Source organism: Ranitomeya variabilis, chromosome 3, assembly GCF_051348905.1.
Source record: "Ranitomeya variabilis isolate aRanVar5 chromosome 3, aRanVar5.hap1, whole genome shotgun sequence".
Taxonomy (NCBI): Eukaryota; Metazoa; Chordata; class Amphibia; order Anura; family Dendrobatidae; genus Ranitomeya; species Ranitomeya variabilis.
This window is the reverse complement of record NC_135234.1, coordinates 142254363-142277257: the sequence shown is the minus strand read 5'-3', so window position 1 is coordinate 142277257 and position 22895 is coordinate 142254363.

Sequence of the window (22895 nt, the reverse complement as noted above, 5' to 3'; positions counted from 1 at the left end):
TATGTCGTATGTATGTAGCATGCATGTAGTATGTATGTAGCATGTATGTAGCATGCATGTAGTATGTATGTAGTATGTATGTAGCATGTATGTAGTATGTATGTTTGTAGCATGTATGTAGTATATATGTAGCATGTATGTAGCATGCATGTAGTATGTATGTAGTATGTATGTACCATGTATGTAGCATGTATGTAGTATGTATGTAGTAAGTATGTATGTAGCATGTATGTAGCATGTATATAGTATGTATGTATGTAGCATGTATGTAGTATGTATGTAGAATGTATATACCATGTATGTAGTATGTATGTAGTATGTATGTATTAAGTATGTAGTATGTATGTAGCATTTATGTGGCATGTATATAGCATGCATATAGTATGTATGTAGCATGTATGTATGTAGCATGTATGTAGCATGTATGTAGCATGTATGTAGTATGTATGTAGTACGTATGTAATATGTATGTAGCATGTATGTAGCATGTATGTAGTATGTATGTATGTAGCATGCATGTAGTATGTATGTAGCATGCATGTAGTATGTATGTAGTATGTATGTAGCATATATGCAGCATGTATTTAGCATGTATGTTGCATGCATGTAGCATGTATGTAGCATGTATGTTGTATGCATGTATGTAGTATGTATGTATGTAGCATGTATGTAGCATGTATGTAGTATGTATGTAGTATGTATGCAGCATGTGTCTAGCATTTATGTAGTATGTATGTATGTATCATGTATGTAGTATGTATGTTGCATGTATGTAGCATGTATGTAGTATGTATGTATGTATGTATGTATGTAGTATGTATGTAGCATGTATGTAGTATGTATGCATATAGTATGTATGTAGCATGTATGTAGCATGCATGTAGCATGTATGTAGTATGTATGTATGTAGTTAGTATGTATGTAGCATGTATGTAGCATGTATGTAGTATGTATGTAGCATGTATGTAGCATGTATGTAGCATGTATGTAGCATGTATGTAGTATGTATGTATGTAGTATGTATGTAGCATGTATGTAGCATGTATGTAGCATGTATGTAGTATGTATTTTGCATGTATGTAGCATGTATGTAGTATGTATGTATGTATGTAGTATGTATGTAGCATGTATGTAGCATGTATGTAGTATGTATGTAGCATGTATGTAGTATGTATGTATGTAGTATGTATGTAGCATGTATGTAGCATGTATGTAGTATGTATGTAGCATGTATGTAGTATGTATGTATGTAGTATGTATGTAGCATGTATGTAGCATGTATGTAGTATGTATGTAGCATGTATGCAGTATGTATGTAGCATGTATGTAGCATGTATGTAGCATGTAGTATGTATGTAGTATGTATGTAGCATGTATGTAGCATGTATGTTGCATGTAGTATGTAGTATGCATGTAGTATGTATATAGTATGTTGTATGTAGCATGTATGTAGCATGTATGTAGTATGTATCATGTATGTAGTATGTATGTAGCATGTATGTAACATGTATGGAGCATGTATGTAGCATGTATGTAGTATGTATGTAGCATGTATGTAGTATGTATGTAGCATGTACAGTATGTAGTATGTATGTAGCATGTATGTAGCATGTATGTAGTATGTATGTATGTATTATGTATGTAACATGTATGTAGCATGTATGTAGTATGTATGTTTGTAGCATGTATGTAGTATATACAGTGGGGCAAAAAAGTATTTAGTCATTCAGCAAAAGTGCAAGTTCCACCACTTAAAAAGATGAGAGGTGTCTGTAATTTACATCATAGGTAGACCTCAACTATGGGAGACAAACTGAGAAATAAAAATCCAGAAAATCACATTGTCTGTTTTTTTATCATTTTATTTGCATATTATGGTGGAAAATAAGTATTTGGTCAGAAACAAACAATCAAGATTTCTGGCTCTCACAGACCTGTAACTTCTTCTTTAAGGGTCTCCTCTTTCCTCCACTCATTACCTGTAGTAATGGCACCTGTTTAAACTTGTTATCAGTATAAAAAGACACCTGTGCACACCCTCAAACAGTCTGACTCCAAACTCCACTATGGTGAAGACCAAAGAGCTGTCAAAGGACACCAGAAACAAAATTGTAGCCCTGCACCAGGCTGGGAAGACTGAATCTGCAATAGCCAACCAGCTTGGAGTGAAGAAATCAACAGTGGGAGCAATAATTAGAAAATGGAAGACATTCAAGACCACTGATAATCTCCCTCGATCTGGGGCTCCACGCAAAATCCCACCCTGTGGGGTCAGAATGATCACAAGAACGGTGAGCAAAAATCCCAGAACTACGTGGGGGGACCTAGTGAATGAACTGCAGAGAGCTGGGACCAATGTAACAAGGCCTACCATAAGTAACACACTACGCCACCATGGACTCAGATCCTGCAGTGCCAGACGTGTCCCACTGCTTAAGCCAGTACATGTCCGGGCCCGTCTGAAGTTTGCTAGAGAGCATTTGGATGATCCAGAGGAGTTTTGGGAGAATGTCCTATGGTCTGATGAAACCAAACTGGAACTGTTTGGTAGAAACACAACTTGTTGTGTTTGGAGGAAAAAGAATACTGAGTTGCATCCATCAAACACCATACCTACTGTAAAGCATGGTGGTGGAAACATCATGCTTTGGGGCTGTTTCTCTGAAAAGGGGCCAGGACGACTGATCCGGGTACATGAAAGAATGAATGGGGCCATGTATCGTGAGATTTTGAGTGCAAACCTCCTTCCATCAGCAAGGGCATTGAAGATGAAACGTGGCTGGGTCTTTCAACATGACAATGATCCAAAGCACACTGCCAGGGCAACAAAGAAGTGGCTTCGTAAGAAGCATTTCAAGGTCCTGGAGTGGCCTAGCCAGTCTCCAGATCTCAACCCTATAGAAAACCTTTGGAGGGAGTTGAAAGTCCGTGTTGCCAAGCGAAAAGCCAAAAACATCACTGCTCTAGAGGAGATCTGCATGGAGGAATGGGCCAACATACCAACAACAGTGTGTGGCAACCTTGTGAAGACTTACAGAAAACGTTTGACCTCTGTCATTGCCAACAAAGGATATATTACAAAGTATTGAGATGAAATTTTGTTTCTGACCAAATACTTATTTTCCACCATAATATGCAAATAAAATTATAAAAAAAAAGACAATGTGATTTTCTGGATTTTTTTTTCTCAGTTTGTCTCCCATAGTTGAGGTCTACCTATGATGTAAATTACAGACGCCTCTCATCTTTTTAAGTGGTGGAACTTGCACTATTGCTGAATGACTAAATACTTTTTTGCCCCACTGTATGTAGCATGTATGTAGCATGCATGTAGTATGTATGTAGTATGTATGTAGCATGTATGTAGTATGTATGTAGTATGTATGTAGCATGTATGTAGCATGTATATAGTATGTATGTATGTAGCATGTATGTAGTATGTATGTAGCATGTATGTAGCATGTATGTAGTATGTATGTAGTATGTATGTATTAAGTATGTAGTATGTATGTAGCATTTATGTAGCATGTATATAGCATGTATGTAGTATGTATGTAGCATGTATGTATGTAGCATGTATGTAGCATGTATGTAGCATGTATGTAGTATGTATGTAGTAAGTATGTAATATGTATGTAGCATGTATGTAGCATGTATGTATGTAGCATGTATGTAGCATGTATGTAGTATGTATGTATGTAGCATGCATGTAGCATGTATGTAGCATGCATGTAGTATGTATGTAGTATGTATGTAGCATATATGCAGCATGTATGTAGCATGTATGTTGCATGCATGTAGCATGTATGTAGCATGTATGTTGTATGTATGTATGTAGTATGTATGTATGTAGCATGTATGTAGCATGTATGTAGTATGTATGTAGTATGTATGTAGTATGTATGTAGCATGTATGTAGTATGTATGTAGTATGTATGTAGTATGTATGTAGCATGTATGTTGCATGTATGTAGCATGTATGTAGTATGTATGTATGTATGTAGTATGTATGTAGCATGTATGTAGTATGTATGTATCATGTATGTAGTATGTATGTATGTAGTATGTATGTAGCATGTATGTAGCATGTATGTAGCATGTATGTAGTATGTATGTAGCATGTATGTAGTATGTATGTACTATGTATGTAGTATGTATGTAGCATGTATGTAGCATGTATGTAGTATGTATGTAGCATGCATGTAGTATTTTTTTTACATTCAACACATTAGCCGGATGATGGGACTACTACTGTCCCATCATTGGCTAATGTGTCAATCACTGTCACTGTAGCAGGCACCATCCGATGGGACTTGTAGTCCCTTCGGACGATGCCTGCACACCACACAGAGACCCGGCAGCCCATACAGAGCCCCGGCATGCCCGCACAGACCACCGGGAGCCCATACAGAGCCCCGGGAGGCCCGCACAGAGCATCGGGAGCCCATACAGAGCTCCAGGAGGTCCACACAGACCACTGGCAGCCCATACAGAGCCCCGGGAGGCCCGCACAGACCACTGGCAGCACATACAGACAAGCACAGTGTCCGCCCATGCACCGCCCACACTCTTCCCCCCTCCAGAACAGGATGTAGAAGCACAGCAAGGGCTTTTTTACATTCCGATATTTCTGTCCCATTGACTTGCATTGGTATTGGGTATCGGTATCGGCGATATCCGATATTTTTTGGATATCGGCTTATCCAATCCAATACCGATACTTTTGGATATCGGAAGGTATCGCTCAACACTAATCAAGATACACTAGCAAAATGTGCCTAACAGAGTCAGAAAAGACATGGTTGATAACAGTTTGAAAAACGGCTAATGCATTAGTCAACCCAAAAAGCATAACCAAATTTTCGAACAGCCCCTCAAAAGTGAGAAACAGTTTTCCACTCATCCGCTTCTCGTATACAGATGAGATTGTATGCCCCCAACGATCCAATTTAGAAAACCACATAGCCCCAGACAGTTGGTTGTATAAATCAGGGATAAGTGGGAGAGGGTAAGTATTTCTCACAGTGATCTTATTCAACTCTCAGAAATCGAGGCATGGGCGCAAAGCACCATCTTTCTTTTTCACAAAAAAGAACCCAGCCACCACAGGGGACATGGAAGGGCGAATGTGCCCTTTGCGAAGACTCTCAGAGATGTATTCCTTCATGGCCGTACAGTTGGGACCAGATAAATTATACAAACGGGCCTTGGGCAATTTAGCATCAGGAACAAGACCAATGGTACAATGAAATGGGCGGTGTGGTGGCAAAGCCTCAGCCTCTTTTTCAGAGAATACATCCGTAAAGTCAATCAGGTACTCCGGAATACCCTCTAGACTGATGGATGACATAGACATAGTAATAAGACAAGCGTCAGAACAATTGAGTCCCCACTTCACAATATCCTGGGACCCCCAGTCAATCACTGGTTATGAAGTAGCAACCAGGGAAACTCAAGCATTAGGCCAGCAGAGAGATTTTAGAAGGCAAAACATGAAATCTGCTCCTGGTGTAGGGCCCCCGCCTTGAGGGTGAACTCTTTAGATATAAAATTAACCCCACCCTTGGTCAGGGGTGTAGAGTCAATGGCCACTATTTTAATAGGAGTCTCTAACCTAACTGTCCCTAACTTACAACTGGCCATCAATTTAGAGTCAATCAGGTTCATGGATGACCCACAGTCCACAAACGCCAAAGTGGGAGTGAAGCGGTTCTCTACCCCAAGTTCCACTTGTAAAAGTACTTTAAGAAATGAGGAAAACCTGTGAGTCTGGGCAACCTCCTCGGTAGTTACCCAGACTTAGGCGTTTCCCGACACCTTCGGAGTAGGAGGACAGGAGGGAAAGTCCTTCTTCCAATGTCCTGTAGCACCGCAGTAAAAACAAAGTTTGCCTTCCCGTCAACATTTCCTCTCCCTCTCCTTGAAGGCGATGGCCCCAACTTCGATGGACTCAGCAGGTTGTGAAGGTTCTGGTTTAACTGAAAGGAAAGGAGCTTCCCGTTGCACAACTCCTCTCTCCTGTAACTTCCGATCCATGCGAACGGCCCGAGTCATGGTCTCTTCCAGAGAGCAGGGAGGAGGATGAAGAGCCAAAGCGTCCTTTAAATGATCAGACAATCCCCTCTGGAACTGACACCAGAGTGCTGAGTTGTTCCAGGACACCACTGGAGACCATGTCCAAAATTCCGAACAATACCATTCGGCAGAGAGCTTTCCTTGCGATAGACCTATAATAGTGTTCTCTGCCAATCTGACTCGGTCTGGTTTGTCATAGATGAGACCCAGAGCCTCAAAAAACTTAGCAACAGACATTTTCTCAAGGGCGGTCAGGGGTATGGAAAAAGCCCAAGACTGAAGACCTTTTCGGAGGACCCTCTTTCACTAAAGATAAAATTATCCCCACCCGATGACTCTTATCCCCTGAAGATCGGGGTCTAAGGAAAAATAATAATCTGCAACCCTCCCTGAACTTGCGTAACTTGTCCCTCTCACCATTGAAGGTGTCAGAAAGTTTCACCAAAGGTTCAGGAGAGTGCAGAGACACGTCAGTCACCTCACCAGACTTACTGACAGAGGAGGTCTCCCGGGTTAACTTAACTGTCTCAGCCATCTTCCTCTGCACCTGCTTCTGGGAAGTAACCAAGGCCCTGTGATTCACAGATAATTCCTAATCATCTGAGTAAGGTTAGCCACCTGGCCCACCAAAGTATGGAGCGGATCCATACCAGAGAAAAAAATTGCAAACTCCCCTTTACAATGAAGTTGGTCAGTGATAATGTAATGCAACTGCGGAGCAGTTGCGCTCAGCCACCACCAGGGGGCGATGTTACAGGGAAAAGGGTTGCACTTACTGTGTAGCATGTCGGTGCAGAAGTGCAGGCTGCCACCAGTAGGTGGCGGAATAGTCAGACAGGCCAAAGTCAGCTACAAACAGGAAGATGACAGGTGAGACACACACACGAGAAGTCAGTGGCAGAAGGATCACTAGGGTATACCGATCAGCTACTCTAGCCTGGAAGCATGAACTACCACTGACAAAGTCTACCTAAAATAGCACCAATAAATAGCCACCCAAGAACCAAACAGAGGCAAGAAACGTTAACCCCTCCATGACCAGGCCAGGGAAAGAGAAGCAAGAAGCAAATCCTATACTTGTAATGCACAGGCACTAAGTGTATGGGCTGACAAATATTTACCCCTGGGGGGTATACATGAACATACTGTAAAAAAAATTTTTACGGGCATCAGAAACACCCTTAAAAATTATGTGGGTGTTGCATCACGGGCCACGGAGTCACTGGTGATATGATGGTGGAGGATGAGGATGAGGAGGAGGACAACAGCAAATAGATGCGTTTGCCTTTTACCCATGTGTGGGTGTGAAGAGGTGCATGCAAATTGACCTCCCAAAAAAAGAGACTGGATTTGAGTTTATGTTACGCTGCTATCATTCGGTGGTGTTGAGAAGTCTGTCACAATCCAGGCCTTGTTCATTTTGATAAGAGTCAGCCTGTCAGCATTTTCAGTTGACAGGTGGATGCGCTTATCAGTTATAATTCCACCAGTGGCACTAAAAACCCACTCTGACAAAACGCTAGGGGCAGAGCAGGCCAGGACCTCCAAGGCTTAGAGAGCCAGTTCATGCCACGTGTCCAGCTTGGATACCCAATAATTATATTGCACAGAGGAATCATGGAGGACTTTGGTACAGTCAGCATAGTATTTCTTCAGCATTTTCCCAAACTTTGCACTCCTTGTGAGAGTACCAGCGCCTCAGGGCCTGTGCAATGGGAGAATTTGAGAAAACTCTCCCAGAACCTTGACAGTGGTCCCCTGCCTATGCTGGATTGGAGCTATGTCTCTCTCACCTGTACTCCTTGGTTGTTCAACAAATCATGACCTCTTCCACCAGCATTTTCAGATGGGAATTTTTTAAATAATTCTGCAACAAGGGCCTTCTGATACTGTTCCATTTTAGTAGACCTGTCCACCTCAGGAATAAGAGATAGAAAGTTGTCTTTGTAGCGTGGGTCTAGAAATGTCAGCAACCAGTAATGACTGTCACCTAAAATTTTGAGAATGCGAGGGTCATGGGAAAGGCAGCATAACAAAAACTCAGCCATGCATGCCAGACTTCTAACAGCCAAGACTTCCATGTCCTCCCTGTCCTCAGGCCATCCACACTGAGTAGATGGTATGACAATTGTGTAGGTAGTACCTTCTATAGCGCATGAAACTCACTCCTGTTCTTCCTCCTCCTCCCCTTCCTCATTGTCACCTAATCCACGTTGGGATGAGATGAGGCTGGGCTGTCTGTAATCACCCTGTATGGTTCCTTGCTCCATCTCATCATGCTAAGCCTGCAATGCATCCTCTTTGATTGTGAGCAGAGACCGTTTCAGAACACATAGAAGCAGAATGATGACACTAATTATGGCGTCATCGCCGCTCACCATCTTGGTGGAGTCCTCAAAGTTTTGGAGGATGGTACATATGTTTGACATTCATGTTCACTCCTGAGGTCTTATGTGTGGAGTCTGAACTGAATACCGACCGCCATGTTGATGCTGGTAGTCAACAACTGCCCTCTACTGCCTACAAGTCCTTCCCAACATCTGTAGTGCAGAGTCCCAATGCTTGGGGGCATCACACACTAGTCGGTGAGCCATAAGCTGCAAATACTGCTGAAGCACAGCAAGGGCGGTGGAAGCTGTAGCTGACTTTCTAAAATGGGCACACAGGCATCGTACTTTGACAAGCAGATGCGGCAGCTCTGTGTAGGTTTTGAGAAACCACTGAACCACAAGGTTAAGCACATGGAACATGCATTGGGTGAGCACACCCTTACTGTGTGGAAACCAGACTTTGTGCAGGAATCAAGGAGAGGAGGACAGGATTAGCGACTGTTCAAAAACTGTGCATGAAAGTAGATACCCATCTCTGTCCCCTCTGTGTACAGTAGATCACAGCTAGCAGACACTGAGTCTAGCCCCACTTCCTGTGATCTGCCTATACTAATCTGTTACTAAGGATGGATTTCACCTGAAAACTAGTCATCCACAGCAAGTTTGAGAGGAAGGACAACTGATTGTCACATGTTAGACAAATTTTCCTGCAAGTAAAGTGATTTACAAATTTTCTTTTTAGCATACGATCTACTAAAAGAAGATAGGTTCATTGAATTTATAGTTATCATTTAACGTTAGGTTTCTGTAGAAATCACTGTAGAAAATGAGATTGTTTTCATCATCTATGAATAATAAATTATTTTAACTTAAAAGGGTTGTCCCACAAACAATGTGCATTTTAATCAACAGATCTTGTAGCAATAAGTTCCACAAGTGGATGTGATAAAAAATGTTCCTCTACTGAGATAATCTTATAAATGTGCCCCTGCTGTGCACTGTGCAATGGCCGTGTCTGACCTTACAGGGACATGTGATCATACCACAGGTCCTGGATAGGGGTGGAGAGCAAATTATTATACAGAAGATATAACAAAAACTTGCAGGTACTGATTTCTGTGAGGTAAAACATTTTTCAACTTTTTTTTTTACATGAATGTGTTATTACAGTGTCTCCAGTCCACTGAGCACATCATAAGTCAAGTCAGTGAGACAGATTCTCCAGCTACATCGGAGGTCATATATCACTGTCTTGAATTACAATGAACTTAACTTGCTGTATACGCAGCAGAAACATTCATGTGATAAAACCGGCAGGGAAATGTTTTACCTCGCAGAAAGGCCATGTTCACTTGTTCAGTATTTGTTCAGTATTTTACATCAGTATTTGTAAGCTTAGACCAGAATTGGAACAATCAGAGGAAACGTATAATAGAAATGTCACCAATTCTGTATTTTTCACCAACTCCTCATTTTGGCTTACAAATACTGATTTAAAATACTGACCAAACACAGAATGTATAAACATGTCAAAAGAATCAGCTGTGTGTGTTTTGTCCCCTGACCAGGAGCTGTGGTATAGTGCCGTCCATGGAAAAATACATTATCCAACACATAGAAGGGGCACATTTATAATATTATCTCAGCGCAGGAAAAAAAAATTAGGGCATCAAATTGTGAAACTTATGATTATTCCAAGAACTATTTATAAATAACATAAAATAAAAACATTACAATTTAAAAATTCTTACTAATTTTTATCATATGTTGATTAAAACAAAATTCATAATTTCTTTCAGAAACAATATCCATGTCACATTTCATGGCTATGAACAGTTAATAGCTAGTGCTCCCGGCCGCGCGGCCGGAACTACTCGGACCGCTGACCCCCGTCACATGATCGGAGGTCATCGGTGCATTGCCAGAACAACCAGAGGTCTCCTTGAGACCTCTATGGTTGTTGATGGCCGATTGCTTTGAGCGCCACCCTGTGGTCGGCGTTCAAAGCAACCCTGCATTTCTGCTACATAGAGGTGATCTGTGCCTCACCTCTATGTACCAGAGGTGATCGAGTTGTGCATGCTTCTAGCCTCCTATGGAGGCTATTGAAGCATGCCAAAATAAAAAAGAAAGTGTTTAAAAATATAAAAAAATAAAAAATATATAAAAGTTCAAATCACCCCCCTTTCGCCCCAATCAAAATAAAACAATAAAAAAAAATCAAACCTACACTTATTTGGTATTGCCGCGTTCAGAATCACCTGATCTATCAATAAAAATAAAGTATTAACCTGATCACTTAATGGCGTAGCGAGAAAAAAAATCAAAACGCCAAAATTATGTTTTTTTGGTCGCCGCAACGTTGAATTAAAATGCAATAACGGGCGATCAAAAGAATGTATCTGCACCAACATGGTATTATTAGAAACACCAGCTCAGCACGCAAAAAATAAGCCCTCACCCGACCCCAGATCATGAAAAATGGAGACGCTACGGGTATCGGAAAATGGTGCATTTTGGGTTTTTTTTAGCAAACTTTGGAATTTTTTTTTACCATTTAGATAAAAGAGAACCTAGATGTTTGGTGTCTATAAACTCGTAACGACCTGGAAAAACATAAAGGCAGGTTAGTTTTAGCATTTGGTGAACCTAGCAAAAAAGCCAAACAAAAAACAAGTGTAAGATTGCACTTTTTTTGCAATTTCATCGCACTTGGAATTTTTTTTCCCTTTTTCTGTTACATGGCATGGTAAAACCAATGGTATTGTTCAAAAGTACATCTCGTCCCACAAAAAATAAGCCATCACATGGCCATATTGATGGAAAAATAAAAAGTTATGGCTCTGGAAAGGAGGGGAGCGAAAAACGAAAATGAAAAAACGGAAAAAGCTCTGGGGGTGAAGGGGTTAAGGAATGTCATTGATTAACATTGCTTAAGTAATCCATTGCATTTTTGGAGCATTTACATGTGGAAAAAATGCTTCGGAAATGCAACAAATCCGCATCGTTTGCCCATAGCCTTACAGTGACAGGAGTGTAATCACTCCTTCAGTGTAAAGCACTGAGCTCCTGATAGAAAGTTCACAATTGTTCAGAGCTTAACCCCGGTGAACTCACTTACTGCACTGCTGTGTGAGATGTTTCTCACTCAGCGAGGGGTGCCATAAGTTCACCGGGGTTCAGCTATGGGCAGCATCGCGGCTCAGTGGCTAGCACTACAGCGTTGTAGCACTAGGGTCCTAAGTTCAAATCCCACCAATGACAACATCTGCAATTTACATTATGACTATGGGATTAGTAATGCATAGGTGCCTTGTAGACGCCCATACATTAATAACCCCTGGACTTGATGTTAGCTGACAATACAAAGTTGTCACCAACCCCACATATTTTATACAACTTGCCTCCAACACAGGGCAAGTGGGAAGAGCAGAGCAAAGCATCAGAATTGCACATATAATAGATACACCTTTTCTGTGGCAGCTATGGGCTGCTATTTCTAGGCTGGGGGAGCAATATCTATGGCAACTTACCAGCCTGAGAATACCAGCCTCCAGCTGTCTGCTTTAGCTTGGCTAGTTGTCAAAAATGGGCGGGACCCTACTACATTTTTTCCATTTTTTTATTTAAGTAATTAAATGAAAATGAGGACGCCTCTATTCTTGATAACCAGCCATGACAAAGCTGATAGCTGAGGGTTGTATCTCGTATCTGTCAGTTTTGCCATGCTGGCTATGAAAAATAGAACAAACCACACATAAGTTTTAAAAAAAATGTATTTACTTCTTGTGCAGATGTCTGCTGATGAATACTCCCATCTGCAGCACCTGCTCTTGCTGTTATCATAGGAGGCTGGAAGTAGTCCTCACGTCAGCCAACGCCTCTGTGATCGGATCACCGCAGTGCTCTGACTTGTGGTAATAATCTTACCGCTAGCCAGAGCCACTGGTATTTATTGCACTGTCATGCAGATGACAGAGTGGGAAACACCCAATGTTCGGGGTGCCAAGCCTAAGCAGTAATACAGACTTCCTGGAGAAGTCTGCGTTCGGGGCCCTTGTCCGAACAGTAGGTATTCAGTATGGACCAAAGAAATGATGAGGACCCCGAACTTTACTGACCGGTTTCGCCCATCACAACAAACAACAAACAATTATTGTTATCATATAGTTTGATTTTTTTGATGTTTCATCAGTAAGATTTACAAATGTTCCAAGCTATATATTTAGCATAGAAGTTAGGAACAAAACAAAAAAAACACAATCTATATGTTTGCTGTTTTTGCTATATTTCAATGTGAAATATAAAAGTTTGGATTAATATGTCTTGCTTTTCAGAGAACTGCAACTGATTTGTATTAGGCCAAACACACATGAATTTATGTCTTATCCGTTCTGATGGATTTTTACATTTCAAAGAAAACAGTACATTAGTTTCTTTATTGAAAAATAGGAGTCAGATGAAAGACTCTAGACTTTGGCTGAAATTGGAAAACATTTTCTGAATACTAACATATAATACAAAACCTCTTCAATGTTTCTTCTCATACAGGCAACATGATTTGCAATTAATTTTAATAATAAATACGTTTGTAACTATGCATGACTGGAAAATAAAATTGTGACAAAGTAAAGACTACATTAAAAGAGGCTATCTTATCTCTTTTATATGCCATAATTAGTATTTATCAAGAAATTAATGATCAGAAGATTGACAGAAAAGCTTTGATTGTGTCCGAAATATGAAAATGTTCAAGTATTGAGTTTAAATGAGAATAAAAATTATGCAGTGGATCTCATATATAAAGCTTTGCATACAGAATTGTGTAGAGGTCATTGGCATACACTGCTATAAAATTAAAATTAATACATATAATAGTCTAATTACTGTTAAATTAAATATAAAAAGTAGACAAAAAGCATGTGCTATGAATTATACAATATATAGGCCACATTTATTGTTATAGATGAAAGCAAACATATTCAGAATGGGACCGCTCTGGTCAGAAGTGTTATTCCTATCTTTACCTTTCGTGACTGAGATGAGAGTGCTAGGTCCCAGCCACCAAAGGCAGGCTTGTGAAAACAGCCATTTGCACATGTTCTCCCATAGAAATTAAGGAAGCTACATTAACAGCGTAGCAGAGTGATGTCTTGGTGTAACTCCTGAGATGCAGCAACAGCATAGCTCACTGTGCTATAGGCATCCATTTCTATCAGAGATACAATGTGAATACTTTTATGCTCAATAATGACAAAATTATTCTCGGAGTAATACCTCTATTGGCTAACCAGAAAATAATATATGTTTGCAGCATTCAGAGCACAGAGGCTCCTTCTTAAGGCAGGTTTACAAATCTAAATTTTCAATCCTCTCTGAAGAAGGAGACTGCAAAAATATATTATTTTCTGGTTAGCCAATAAAGGTATCACGCCGAGAATACTTTTGTCATCATTGGTTGATTATTCTGGCTAACAGGGTACCGCAACATAATTTGTTACTGTACATTATGAGAGTTACACAAACTTCGTTAAGCTCATATGTTTCTGTAATCACACCTTAGGTGGCCGGGACCTAAAAGCAGTTATGACTGTTTAATTATGTTACGTCTTATTGCTTTTTAATTTAGGTCCTCAGATAGCACACTTAATTATGTTATTTTTTAATGCTTTCTAATTTCCAATTTAGGTCCCTTATAGTATACTAATTTTATAGTTGTGATTAGTTATTACTCTCCTTAAGTTTGACTGGGATGTAGAAAATAATTTGTTGATCATATCAAATAAAATATCTGTGGAACTAAATCATGATAACCCACCATCTTGAGTGAGTTTATTGAAACACTGTGGCTGATATCTAATATGTTAATTAAGAAATACCTCATGCATTTTCTCCCATTTTTCAATATATGATTGTTTAAACCAAACCTGTCATCATTGTAAACTACAGACACAGTTGAGTTGGTGCTGTTATCCTGATTAAAATATTACAATGGTTGACGAAATCAATCTTGTGGTTGTTGTTTAATCTTTATTTCCAGTTTTCAGTTAATGAGATTCTCGTGCTAAGGGGCGGCCTCTGGGCGGGGCTTTATTTGATGCTCTGCTTAAACATGCATCTTATGGGCTTATGGCAGGTCTCTGATCCTTCAGTGATCTGCCCACTACTTTACATAATCATATAATATTGTTGGCTTAGAATAAAAAAATAATTTCAGCAAAATGGCACCAACGGCGGCACATGTGCAGTACATCTATCGCTTGCCAATAGATGTTACTGCACAAGCGATGCCGGCAGCACAATTTCGTTGGAGGAAAAAAATAGGCAGCAGCAAAATGGCAGTGGTGCTTGTGCAGTAGCATCCATCTGCAAGTGATACATGCCACTGCGCATGCACCACGGCCGGTACAATTTTGCTGAAGTAAAAAAAAATTTCTAAGACAACATTATATGCAGTAAGTAACATAGGAGGCAGGTCACTGAAGAATCAGTCACCTGTTATAAGCTCATAAGGATGAATATGTGAACAGAGCACCACATAAACATACCCCCCAAGCTGCCTCGGAGCATGAGAATCTCATTAACTGAAAACTGCAAATACAGATTAAACAACAACCACAAGACAGATTTCATCAACCATGATACCATTTTAATCAGTATAACGGTGCCAACCTGACAGTGTCTGTAGTTTGCTTAGCAGAATCCTGTTGACAGGCTTTTTAATCCAAAAATCTAGCTTAAAATATTTTGAAAGTCAAAAACTTTCAGACTTTTGGTGTTGTTATACTAGTTTTGGCCAGCTCTACCAAAATGGGTGGCACTGAGATGGAATGTAGCAATGTGCGCTCTAATAATTCATGATGAGTTGTGAATACCTTATGCCATAAATATGGCTCCAATCAATCCATGACTGAATTAAGAATCGTGCCAAGGTACTCGGAAGTTCACACCAATTTTAAGATGAGCCTGATTCATTAGGATGCATGTCCCTTTTAATTAATCAGGTGCCTCTGACTCTACCATGCCAATCTTGAAGATTCGGGGCTATGACACATGCCAGTCTTGATGAATCTGGGCCATATGTCTAATGCTACTTTTTTATGCTTGCCAATAAAGATTACTTTTTAAACTGAATTGATTATTTTTAATACTGATTCTCTATAACTAAAGGTGCACACAGTACCAGGAACTAGTAAGAGTGTTTTCTCTATCACCAATATGTGGATTTTAATTGTTTGACAAATATTGAATACAATTTTAACATTTTATCTATTTTTTGGGGATGTGACAATCTGTTAGGGCTAGCGGAAAGCACCAAATGGATATAGAGACTTTATTATAATATATGTGTTCCCAGCCCGGGGTCCACCGTGCAGGAGAACCTGCTGCTAGCAAATGGCGGAACTAAATTGCGGTATGAGCTACCTCTGTTACTTCACAGAGCAGCTATGAACTCAAAGCACTGTGCCCTGTTAACCTTCACAGTGGCACAGGCTAACTACCCAAACGAGAGCAGTCAGTGGTCATGCATGCACACAAAACTCCTCGCTGGAGGTGCCAGCATGCTAGGGCCTATTTTAGCCAGGTCCCTGAATACTCAAACACACAAACTCCTCGCCGGAGGTGCCAGAATTCTAGGGGCTTATTTCAGCCGGATCCCTAAACACAATCATACGTGACCACACTGGCGCAAAGTACAACATAGAATAATACGAGCCTTAAATAGTTGCAGCACATACAGGACCGTCCTAGAAGGACCAATGAGAGGCTGCCACAGAGCGGGAGTACCTACAGGACCTTCCTGAAGGACCAATGCAGCTGCATTGTAGCTGCAGTGTCTGATCATGTGACCCTCGATCTCCACTGAAAGATCTTACTCTGGGCATGCTCAGAACGAGAAAAGCAGGACTTAGTCCCAGAAGCATCTGCTCGCCGCTGCCCAGCACTGACTCCAATGGCAGAAGCAGGAAAAGCAGCAGTAACTCTCTGTACAGAGTCAGAGTGAGCAAGACGCTGGGACCGACGTCTCCGCTGAGCAGGCTCCACTGCGGCAGGAAAAGAATGGGAGACCGCAGCGTATATGGCCCGAGATTCCCCCTGTGCAGAGGTGGGAGCTCGACCCCTAACATGACCCCCCCTCCTTGGGTCTCGCTACGTTCGAAGGCAGCAATGAGCTGTGGAGCCCGAATGTGCTCAGCAGGCTCCCAGGACCTATCCTCTGGGCCGCAACTCTTCCAGTCCACCAAATAAATTTTTTTGCCACGAACCACCTTGCACTCCAAAATAGCGTTCACCTCGTAATCGTCCGTAGATGAACCCGATGTCCCAGCAGATGACTCAGAAAACCGGGACATGTATACGGGCTTAAGGAGGGACACATGAAAGTTGTTGGTGATACCTAGGCGTGGAGGAAGGGCTAGACGGTAGACCACAGGGTTAACCTGTTCGAGGACCTTGAAGGGGCCTACTGTAAGTAGCGAGGTGCAAACTTAGTGGACTCAACATGCAGCCTGATGTTACGGGCAGAGAGCCACACTAAGTCGCCAGGAGCAAAGGTCGGGGCAGGGCGCCGATGTGCATCGGCAGAGGATCTCATTCTCTGCTTAGAGGCCTGGATAGCATCCTGAGTGCGGTCCCAAATGTCTCATGCCTCCACTGCCCAGTCTGCCACCCTGGAATCAGCAGAGGACACGGGCATAGGCACAGGAACCTGTGGATGTTGGCCGTAATTAAGGAGGAACGGAGTCTGACTGGTGGAGTCGGCTACAGCGTTGTTAAGGGCAAACTCAGCCCACGGTAACAAGGATGCCCAGTCATCCTGCCTGGCAGAAACAAAATGTCGCAAATAAGTGACCAGAGTCTGATTGGCCCTCTCAACCAACCCATTCATCTCGGGATGATAAGCCGAGGAGAGATTTAACTCAATACTGAGTAGACGAGAAAGCTCCCTCCAGAATCGAGATGCAAACTGGGTACCACAGTCACTGACAATCTTGTCTGGCATACCATGTGAACGAAATATATGCTTGATGAACAAGGCTGCCAGAGCGCGTGCAGACGGTAGCCGTAGAAGAGGCACCAAATGAACCATTTTGGAAAAATGATCAGTGATCACCCAGATAATGGTGCAGTTACGAGACTTGGGTAAGCCCACCACAAAGTCCATCCCGACCATCTCCCAGGGCCTGTCCGCCACCGGCAGAGGATAAAGCAACCCAGCTGGCCATTGCCGAGGGGACTTGTTCTTAGTGCAAGAGACACATGCCCAAACATAGTCTGCGACATCACGAGCCATATGCGGCCACCAGTATGTCCTCGCCAGTAACTCAGATGTCCTTTTGGAACCAAAATGTCCACCCACCCTGGACGAGTGTTCCCAAGAGAGAACCTCCGGTCGCAAACTGGATGGTACAAAAGTCTTGCCCAGAGGCACAGACTCTAGTGAAACCGGGGCCATGGTTCTCAGGCTCTCAGTGGGGACAATAAGCCGAGGCTCCTCCTCCACAGATGACACAATGGAGCGAGAGAGAGCATCGGCACGAATGTTCTTCTCCCCAGAAAGAAAATGAAGGGTGAAATGAAAGCGGGAGAAGAACAAGGATCATCTGGCCTGGCGAGAATTTAACCGCTGGGATGTCTGCAAGTTCACCAAACTTTTATGATCTGTGAAGACTTGGAATGGAAAATGAGCTCCCTCCAAGAGATGTCTCCACTCCGAGAAGGCCAACTTCATGGCTAGCAACTCCCTGTCCCCGATGGAATAATTCCTCTCTGCTGGTAAGAAGGTCTTTGAAAAGAAGAAGCAAGGATGCTTCCGACCTTGAGCATCCTTTTGGAAGAGGACTGCTCCAGCCCCAACAGATGAGGCATCCACCTCCATGATAAATGGCTTATCTACATCTGGGCGATGTAGGATGGGAGCGCTAGCGAAGTGTGACTTTATGGAGTTAAAGGCCTTGGAGACCTCCTCAGACCACAATTTGGGATTTGCCCCCTTCTTGGTGAGGGCAACCAAGGGAGCTTCCAAAGTTGAGAAGTGCGGAATGAACTGGCGATAATAATTAATGAACCCCATAAAGCGCTGCACCGCTTTAAGAGAATGGGGTTCCTGCCAGTCCATCACAGCCTGTAGTTTGGCAGGATCCAAAGCCAATCCCTGGGCGGAGATGATATAGCCTAGGAAAGGTAAGGACTCCTGCTCGAACATACACTTCTCCAACTTGGCATAGAGGGAGTTTGCCCGTAGGAGGTCGAAGGCTTTGCAAACATCTCTCCGGTGGGAGTCAATATCTGGAGAGTGGATGAGAATATCATCCAGATAGACTACGACCGAGGTGGTGAGCATATCCTGGAAGATGTCGTTCACAAAGTCTTGGAAAATGGCTGGGGCATTACAGAGCCCGAGGGGCATCACCAGATATTCATAGTGCCCATCCCTGGTGTTAAAAGCCATCTTCCATTCATCCCCCTCACAGATGCGAATCAGGTTGTAAGCACCCCGCAGATCTAGTTTAGTAAACACCCTTGCTCCCCGAAGCCTATCGAAGAGCTCAGATATCAAGGGCAAAGGATACTTATTTTTAACGGTGATGGCATTAAGACACCTGTAGTCTATGCATGGACGCAGTTCCCCACTCTTCTGCACAAAGAAGAACCCAGCCCCAGCAGGTGACACTGACTTCCTGATGAACCCTCTTGCCAGATTCTCTTGAATGTACTGAGATATTGCCTCCGTCTCCGGGAGAGATAACAGATAAACTCGACCCCAGGGAGGCTCAGCACCAGGCAAGAGATCAATAGGACAGTCATAGGGGTGATGGGGCGGAAGGGTCTCTGCCGCCTTTTTGGAGAACACGTCTGCATAAGACCAATATTGCTTGGGGAGAGAGGATAGATCTGCGGGTACCTCTGTTGTAGCAACCTGAACGCACTCCCTCTGACACCTACCCCCACAAGATTCACCCCAACCCAAAATTCTGCCTGAGGACCACTCGATATGAGGAGAGTGGTACCATAGCCATGGTATCCCCAACAGGACCTCATCAAATCCCTCAGGAATGACGAGCAGAGATATAATCTCCTGATGGGATGGCTACATGGACAGAGTAAGAGGGATGGTCTGGTGTGTCATCTGTGAGGGCAGTGTCGACCCATTCACCACTCGTACCGTTACTGGTTGAGCTAGCATAACCAGGGGTATTGCGTGACATTGGGCAAAGGCTGAAGACATAAAATTGCCCTCCGCCCCAGAATCCACGCAGAGCTCTACCGAGTGGGAGGATGAGCCAATAATTATTGTCCCCTTAAAGGACAATTTGGAGGCAAACGTCGCCGTGTCTAGTGTACCTCCACCTACTACCACTAGACAAACATGACAGACCTTGTGTGCACAAGCGGTCCGGGACTTAGATCCCTCATGTGACACTTCCATGGCCTCATGTGACTCAGGAACCAGGACCGGAGATTCCAGAGGTTTGGCAAAGGTGGAAGCCAGCCGAAACCTCTGCCTACACTGAGCTCGCTCTAACCTCCGCTCGTTAAAATGGAGGTCAATACGAGTAGAGACAGATATTAACTCCTCCAGTGTGGCAGGAATCTCCCTAGTGGCCAGAGCGTCCTTAACGTGACCAGCCAGCCCCCTCCAAAATATTGGGATAAGGGCTTTATCCGACCACTCCAGCTCAGAAGCTAAAGTACGGAAGTGGACGGCAAATTGGCTGACCAAGGACTCACCCTGAGTTAATGCCAGCATTTGGAGCGCCATGTCATGGGTGACTCGAGGTCCTAAAAAGACCTGTTTCAGAGTGCTCAGGAACAGCGGAGCACTCTGCACCACATGATCGCCACGCTCCCACAGCGGTGTAGCCCATTCCAACGCCCTGTCCGACAAGAGGGACACAATAAATCCCACCTTAGCTCGCTCTGTGGGAAAACGTGCAGCCAGGAGCTCGAGGTGAATAGAGCACTGACTCACGAATCCCCTACAGGACTTTCTGTCTCCAGAAAATTTCTCTGGCAGCGGAAGGTGAGATAATGTCAGAACAGGGGTGGCAGTGGACTTGCTGCAGCCATGCTAGCAGTCTGTACAGCAACTGCGGTAACATCCACAGCTGAGGTTGAGCTCTCGAGAGCCGCCAACCTACCCTCCAGCTGCTGGATATACCGCAAAGATTGCTGAATGTCCGCCATTTACTAGCCAGACCCTGGTGCTAGTATTATGTTAGGGCTAGCGGAACGCACCAAATGGATATAGAGACTTTATTATAATATATGCGTTCGCAGCCCGGGGTCCACCGTGCAGGAGAACCTGCTGCTAGCAAATGGCGGAACTAAATTGCGGTATGAGCTACCTCTGTTACTTCACAGAGTAGCTGTGAACTCAAAGCACTGCGCCCTGTTAACCTTCACAGTGGCACAGGCTAACTACCCAAACGATAGCAGTCAGTGGTCATGCATGCACACAATACTCCTCGCCGGAGGTGCCAGCATTCTAGGGGCTTATTTCAGCCGGGTCCATAAACACAATCATACGTGACCACACTGGCGCAAAGTACAACATAGAACAATACTAGCGCATGACCGTGCGGCCATGCGAGCCTTAAGTAGTTGCAGCACGTACAGGACATTCCTAGAAGGACCAATGAGAGGCTGCCACAGAGCGTGAGCACCTACAGGACCTTCCTGAAGGACCAATGGCCTTAGCTGCAGTGTCTGATCATGTGACCCTCGATCTCCACTGAGAGGTCTTACTCTGGGCATGCTCAGAATGAGAAAAGTAGGACTTAGTCCCAGAAGCATCTGCTCGCTGCTGCCCAGCACTGACTCCAATGGCAGAAGCAGGAAAAGCAGCAGTAACTCTCTGTACAGAGTCAGAGTGAGCGAGACATTGGGACTGATGTCTCCGCTGAGCAGGCTCCACTGCGGCAGGAGAAGAATGGGAGACCGCAGCGGAGATAGCCCGAGATTCCCCCTGTGCAGAGGCGGGAACTCGACCCCTAACACAATCAACCTTATTTTTCTTGGACATATTTTCTCAATAAGAATATATAGTTATTTTTTGGCTCAATATTTTCCCATAATGTAGCTCAGTGTATATAATTTCCTATCAAAAAATCCAAGGTAAATACTGTATACTGTAGAATTGTACCACACGGCAACAGGCAGGTTTAGGGTCTTTGTCTCTGGGCTTGTATAAGAGACTTGTATTTATAGTATTATATAGAGCTATCACACTTCACAGCATTATACAGACATCATTATCACAGTCATGATTGGGGCTCACAATCTATATTCCCTATCAATATGTCTTTAGAGTGAGACAATGCTATAATTTGTATGTATACAAGGTAGATTTGGTAAAATTAATTTGCAAGACTCAGCCCAGTGGCCAGGTCAGTGTTATCTGGCCACTAGATGGGAGTCAGGAGAACTGCCTTTTAACTCCTGAATATTGTGGCTCTTCTTTTCATTAGCTGACTTGACGCTACATCACATGTGTGTCACGGTGCAGCAATGACACAACCAGGCTGACCAATCAAAAGAATTACAAAAGATGCTGGGAGTCAGATGCCAGCAATGTGATTCAATTGGCACCAATTCTAATATACAGTTCTAAGTCAAGTTCCTTTTTAAGAAAATCCTCCACTTTTTTATTGCATGTACTTACTTGTAAAATGAAAATAGTCCTTCACTTGACAAAAATAGAGGTTTATGATTAAAACAAGTCTTAGGCTTGCTTTATATAACATAGTGCCCAGTATTGAACCTAATTGGGCAGCATATTGTGATCCATATACTGTAGACCTCTTTGAGGAACCTATTTGTCAACATTGCTTCTATGGGATAATTGTGTTAATCAGTATCTGACAGGAATCTAAGACGTCATTTTCAAAACTGTTGCTATTGTGCATATAATAAAAAAAAACTGGATCCACTGAAAATTATACAATTTCGGCCATGCCAGTTAAGATGAAAAGATTAAAGATTTATACTCTAAGAACATACCAATTCATCATTTGTGACATATGTTAGGCATCAAATATTACTAAAAAGTATGTCAGTCTTGTATATATTTTCATCTAAAACCAGAGTGTAATCATTTATACATTTCATTAAAGCAAAAAAATTAAAACAAAAGTGTCTCAATTGATTATGTTGACGTAATTATGAGCATTGCCATCTAACAAGGTGACGGCATATCCCAAGGGTGGGTACTCACTTTATAATTGGTGTAAGTTTGATCTCTATGACTCCAACTAGTCCTGAAAGTGTAGAGACCACTGCTTTGGTGCAGATCAGCATCTCCTCCCTGACTCTAAGGGTGAAAGTCTACATTTATGTTCACTTTGCCCGGACCCCACACCCTTTCCACTCCCAAACCATCTGACTATAAGGAGAATTGCAAACCATCCCCATGTAAGCAAATGTGGCCAGCTATACTGCCTTGCACAAGCAGAGAGTTGAGGGTGCTGCTGTGCTCTCAAAGTGTAC